Source organism: Hypanus sabinus, chromosome 22 (assembly GCF_030144855.1).
Source record: "Hypanus sabinus isolate sHypSab1 chromosome 22, sHypSab1.hap1, whole genome shotgun sequence".
Lineage (NCBI taxonomy): Eukaryota > Metazoa > Chordata > Chondrichthyes > Myliobatiformes > Dasyatidae > Hypanus > Hypanus sabinus.
The window spans coordinates 54,441,629-54,448,743 of NC_082727.1; positions in this window are offsets into that span (position 1 = coordinate 54,441,629).

Genomic DNA, 7,115 nt, shown 5'->3' on the forward strand with positions numbered 1-7,115 from the left:
GGGGTGATTCGGGTCCCTGATGATCCTTCGGGCCCTTTTTACACACCTGTCTCTGTAAACATCCTGAATAGTGCGAAGTTAACATGTACAGATGCACTGGACGGTTGGCACCACTCTCTGCCGAGTCCTGCCAATCTGAATGCTCTCAATTATGCACCTGTAGAAAGTCCTTGGGATTTGGGGACTCGTGCCAAACTTCTTCAACCGGCTGAGATGAAAGAGGTGCTGTTTTGCTCTTTTCACCACACAGCTGGTATGTATAGATGACGTGAGGTCCTCGGTGATGTGTATATAGAGGAACTTAAAACTGTTCACTCGCTACCCCAGATCCATTGATGTCAAGAAAGGTGAGCCTGTTTCCATTCCTCCTATAGTCCACAATCAGTTCCTTTGTAAAGTGAGACTTCATCTTTGTTAAAATTCTTTTCCTCTTATTTTATTTAAATGCCATTGGTGCAGGACAGTAGTCTTGACCTGTCAAAGTCAACCCTATAGCCATTGTGAAAACAATGTTCTGCTACCGCTAATTTCTCTGGGTAACCCAGATGAATACACCTCATGTACTCCTTAATGTGGGCTTTATGTATGCATCTCATCTAGGTGATATATGCTGCTCTGCATTCACAGGGAATCCTGTAAATTCCAACCAACCTGAATCCCAGGTCATCTTGGACCTGCATAACCTGCGACTTGAGCTTCCTGACAGGTTTGTGGATGGTATTAATCCGGTATTTCTTCAGGATCCTGGTGATTCTTCCAGAAACCTTGGAAATATAGAGAAGGCAGGTGATAGCTACGGGTTCCTCCTTGTTGTTAGGTTTCCTGGTTTTTTCCTCGGCCCTTTTAAGGGCCCGATTGGTTTCCTTCACCTTGTAGCCATTCTGTAAGAATGTCGTACATAATCTTGTTTCCTCGGAGACTTGCCAGGTCCAAAATAAGTTTTGCGTGGTCAATTGAAGCAGAAAGAACTGCTGCATATTTGGAGGCATAATGGTGGTTATTAATGTTGAGGTACAAGTCCACGTGAGAGGGCTTCCGACATGCCATGTCTGAGGCTACCATCCAGTTTCTGTTGTGTTAGAATGTCCAGGAATGGGAGGTAACCATTCTCCATCTCCATTGTAAATTTAATGTTTGGATGTATACTGTTCAGATGGTCATGGAACTGCTGGAATTCTGGGCGTCCATGACTCCATAAAGGTATCATCAACGTATCTGAAGAAGAATTTGGTGAGTAACGGTGATGAACTTGGAGCCCTTACCTCAAAGTCCTCCAAGTGGAAATTGGCAATAGACAGCAACAAGGACAATCCCATGACCACTCTGTCTGCTTCTTCATAGTAGTTCCCATTATACCTCCTTATATGTGAACTTACCCTTGCATCAGCATACTTCTATATAGAGGAACTATCATGGTGGAAACCTGCATCAAGGAGCATAGGAGGAATATCCATTTGGGTTACACTGAGAAAGCAGCAGAACATTGCATTCACGATGGCCACAGGGTCGACTTCAACAGCATAAAATTACTGCATCATGTGAATGCTTTTTAGGACTGCAAGGTAAAGGAAGCCATTGAAATAAAACCAGAGCAGAAGAATTTTAACAAAGACAAAGGTCTCGCTCTTAGTAAGAAATGAAATTCGGTTGTGAACAGCGTGGAAGAGCGGAAACCTGATTGGGTGAGGACTAAGCAATCAGGAGGGTTTGTACAGGTACAAATACCACCAGACTAAACGTGCCCTGGCATCATCCCTGATGGAGATGGCAGAGTTTGTGATCAAAACATCAGTTATAATTGATATCTGTACCCAGCTGGAAGCCTGAGAAGAGTTCATTCATTCATTCCTCATATTTTTCACTTTTTTTTTGCTCTTGATTTTGTTTTGCAGATACCCTAGGTATTGATTTCTTAATCATTTTTTCCCCCAAGAATTGATTTCTACTGACGTGTAGTCACAAGGTGAAGATTGAACCATGAGAGCCTTACTGACTTTACAGGTCTTTACAGTTGTACACTGAAAGAGCAATTTGTCCAGCTAAATACTAATATTGAATTCTTTAAATTTTAAATTACTTAATTTATTCCAAAAATATTTTTGTTCTCTGCCCCAGCAGTGCCACAGGCAGCTATAATACCTTCGTGAGGAAATCTACTTAATTTTGTGTTATGCAGTGAGTTTCATGTTTTCAGATGTATTGGATGTTATTACAAATATTAATGTAGGGACCATAATGATTCAAAACTTGAACAATTATGACTAAGCACAAATACAAATTGGTGGTAAATACTAAGGACGGTTGAAATGAAACAAATATTAGAATAGAACTTTGTTGTCATTGCTCAAGACAAGATTGTGGTGCTACTCCAGTTCATGCAAAACATATTTACAATGCATGTGATATGGCTTAATCAAAAAAAAAAATTACATGGAACAAATGACACTCATTACACTCAAAGGCCATTGGCAAGCCAGGGTGTAGCATTATTCAGCAGCACAAGAGCCCTTGGGAAGAAGCTGGTTTTCAGTCTTGCTGTCTCAGCTAAGATGTTTCTGTATCTCCTGTGAGATGGCAGGAGATTAAACAGACGGTGTCTGGGATGGAATGATTTTTAATGAGTTTGCCGTAGGCATTAAGATGTAGATCATCTCCAGGTCCGGTAGTTGAGTACTACTAATGTGCTGAGCCATCTTAATAACCCACTGGAGTACTTTGTGATCTATCTTGCTGCAGCTAGAATACCACATTGTCATTCCAAATGTCAGCATGTTCTCTTGTACATTGATAAAAGTTGGCCAGCAATTTTTGGGAAGATTAGCTCACCTTAAGAACCTCAGGTAGTATATGTTGTGCATTACCTACCATCAAGGTTGTGTTGATGGACCAAGAGAGCACCCTGGTGATGTTCATCCCCAAAAACTTGCCACCACCTCAACATCTATGAGTAGCAGGGCTTGTTCGGGACCTCTTGCCTTCCCGAAGTTAAATATTTCTTTTGTCGTCTTGATGTTGATTGAGCGATAGGTTGTGGTCCCTGCACCAATCAGACAGTTTCAGCACATCCTATATACAGATTTGCTATTTTATTATACTGATATGCTTTATTAATTAAAACATTGTAAATACTTAACCTGGTTTCACAGCATCCATAGAAAGATTTCAGTGATCTTTCATCGGAAGAAAAACTAATTTTGACTGTACCTTATTTAGAGTGAACCATTCCAGTCTCAAATCTAGAACTATAAACATGGTGGAAAAAATGTTAATTAGAATTATAGTGATACAGGTTGTAACCGGGTTGGAAATTTTAAACAGGCTGGATTTTTTTTTGCTAGCAAAACAAATATTTTTCATAGTTATGAAAGCATTTAACAAGGTGGATGACGAGAAGAGAACTGAGTGCCACACATAGATAAAATCCAGGGGGAGTTCAGGGGAACTGAGGATGTGAGATTAGTTCCAGGGAGGGAAGTCAAAGTTCAGTGCACATTTATTATCAAACTGTGTAATACAATATACAACCTTGAGATTTGTCTCCTTACAGGCACTCATAAAACAACGAAACCCCAAAAGAACTTGTTTTGTAAAAATAAAGTCCATCAAACACCCAATGTGCAGAAAGCTAGCATGACGAGGTAAGTAGAACTATGTAGATAAGTACAAGGATAATGGGGTTTAGGATAAAAATTAGAAGGCTAAAATATAAGCATGCTTGGAGCTGTTGAGCTCAAAAGTGGAAAAGGAGCAGTTGGGAATCTTAAGCTAGTTCATCAGGAGCACCCAGAAACTTCTTGTGAACAGCAAGGAACACACCACCTCAAACAGTCCTCCCCATTCAGGCAACCACCACCTCATCTGGTTACAAACTTAGCCTTGTTAGTCACCTCAGAATTCACAAAATCACTTGCTCCCACGAGATTGCGAAAGAATTTGTACTATGTCCCCATGGTGAGATTTTAACATGCATACCATTCTAAACTAGAATCCCAGTATTCTTTTTCAGGATAACTTGCCTGTTAGTAAAATAAACTATTTGATAGTTAGCTCCAACAAAGTTGTAGTAAAGTTCATTACAATGAGAATGAATGTCTTAAAATTGTCAATTTAGATTTGGTCACTGTGTGGAAGGTAACAAAACGTGTCAGGCACTTCAAGGAAGGTAAGTCTCTTGATATTTTTCTTGGACTCTTCTTAGATGCTTTCCAGTGTCAAATAGGAAAATGTTATTAATAAAATTATTGCCACCTCTCACATCTATCATAAATTCTAACCTCATGCTTTCAAAAAAAAAACAGGATTACTTTTTGTCAACATCTCAAATCCAGAATCCTTTCATTTCTAATTCCAAGAACAATCTTGAATATTGATGAATGACAATAAATAGCAGTATTGCCAATGGCATTTCACTCAATGAATGAGAGAAAAAATAATTTGGGAAAAACACAATTAGATTTTTTAATCTTAGCAGCCTAAAGAAGAGGCTATCAAGAATTTCTTTATATTTACAAAAGGTAGTTGATGATTCAAAAGTATGTTATTAAAATTACGTAAGACTTGAAGGATCATGTTGCCATTGATCATATTTATATGGGGTAAGGACAAATAAACTCAAGGTCCCTCCAGGTGAGGCAACGCTTCACCTGCAAATCTGGTGGGGTTGTCTACCATATCCGATGCTCCGGATGTGGCCTCCTCTGCATCGGTGAGACCTGTCGTAAACTGGGGGACTGCTTCGTTGAGAGCTTCAGCTCCACCCACCACAAGCAGAACTTCCAGGTGGCCAAGTATTTTCATTCTGATTCTCATTCCTGTTCTGACATGTTGATCCACGTCCTCCTCTTGTGCCATGAAGAGGCCACCCTCAGAATGATGGGGCAGCATATTATATTCTGTCTGGGCAGCCTCCAACATGATGGCATGAAAATATATTTCTCCTTTCAATAAACAAAATTCACCCCACCTTTCCTCTATTCCCCACTCTGGCCACTCTTTTCACCTGCTTATCACTTCCCTCAGTCCCACCCCCCCCCCCCCCCCCATGGTCCACACTCCATTCCTATCAAATTCCTCCTCCAGCCCTTGACCTTTTGTACCCACATGATTAGACCTATCAACTTCCAGCTAGCCTCCTCCCCCTCCCCCCACCTTTTTATTCCAGCATCTTCCCCATTCCTTCCAGTCCTGAAGAAGGGTCTCAGGCTGAAATATCAAATGTTTACTCTTTTGCTGCCTGACCTGCTGAGTTCCTGTAGCATTTTGTGTGTTGCTTTAGATGTCCAACATCTGCAGACTTTCTTGACTTTCAGACTTCTCAGGTATCTACTTTGTTCTTAATATAAAACAAGTCATACAATTTAAAAATGTTACCCTGTAAAATGTATTTGAACTTTAATTATATAGTTAGGGGATTCCCAAGTCCTGAATGTAAAAACCTTATTTCCTTCTATTTTTGTTTTGTGTGTTTTAATGCAAGGTAAAAAGAGAATTCAGATAGCAGGTGGGAGGAGAAAGAAACAATGAAACTGTAGGCTAACATTTTTAATTAATAAAATCGTACAGATTTAAGTATGCACATCAGCCAAAGGAGCAGGAGAATTGCACTTGCAACCACAAATAATGTTATGCAATCCTTTGCATTCATCTGAGGGGGCAAATGGGCAAAATCCTCTCTCGAACTTGCTTGATCCACCTGGTATTACTTCCAATGGGAAGAAAATAAAGGAATGAATGTGTTTACACTGTGCAAGTGACTTAGTAGGATGATCAGAGAGCACATTATCAATTCTAGGTTATCTGCGGCTGCTGCTTTAATCCCACAAATTTCACATTTCCAAATTAAATTTTCCCAGTGCTGACTTTGCAATTGTCAGCTCTTTGGCACAAAGATTTTAGCTCCATTGCTCTTGTGTTAACATCCCAAACTTTTGTGTTTTTTTCCCCCCCCCAATTGTCAGTTTTAAGGATTTTAATCTGGCCCATCTGATTCCTTCCATCTTGGGTTGGGTTAGCGTAAACGTCCATCGCAAGCCTACAGATCTTGACGAAATTTAATCCCACCTTGCTTCCTTCAGAGACTCCATTAGATATTTATTTGTGACATGGAAAGATGTCATTCAATAGCAATCACATTGCCCAATTTGCTCCCTTGCACCTATCCCCTCTCACACATGTATCTGTTTATACCTCATTGATTTTCCTATCATCCACCCATGGCAGGGACAATTTATAATAGCCATTTATAAAGAAACTTCAGCACCTATGTATCCTTGGGAAAAATGCATTTTCCACACAGACGAGTCAGGATGCAGGCCTGGTTTGCTGGAACTCTGAGGTAAATACACTAACAAAAGTGCTATTGTGCAACTTTTTCCATTTCCTGTCTCTGTCATAGCTTGTTATCCAGTGATTTTCCAACTCGGGTGCCTCTGAGATGTTTTCCTTTTAAACTTAGCTTTCCTCTTTCACAGATAGCAGCTGTTGACTGCTTCCCTGATCTACTTCTTATGCCTCTGCTCCTACCCTCCCCACTCAGTGAAGAAAGGACAGTGTTTCTCTGATCCTTTTCCACCATTCCAGACTCTGCCTACAATGGATCATTCTTTTCAAATTTCTGAAATCTTCAAAGTGATTCCACCAATCAGACATCTCTCTCCTTAATGTCCATTTCATCCTTCTGAAGTGTCCATTTCATTTGTGACTCTGATCTGCCCTTTCATTTGCACCAACTTACCTTATCGGAGTTTCCCACACAACAACATCAGGGCAATCTGGACAAATACTCCAGGTGAAATCATGGTGTATTTGCACTTCCTTTCCAGAGTGTTTCATTTGGTGCTCATGATGTGGTCTTACAGATTAGTTAGCTGCTTGCTTTGTAGAGCATTTCTGCTTGATCTGCAGAGGTGACCCTGAGCTTCCATTTGCCTGGAACTTATTTCTCTGTCCCATTCTGATCAATTTGATTGGCCTCTTGTTCTAACCAGGCCTAACACAAACTTGAAGACCTGCACTTCATTTTCCTCCTGGACACATTGAAGCCTTTGGCTTCAGCAATTGCAGGTACCACCAGAGCTCCAATAATTCACTATCCAACTGTTCAGAGAACCTGATGG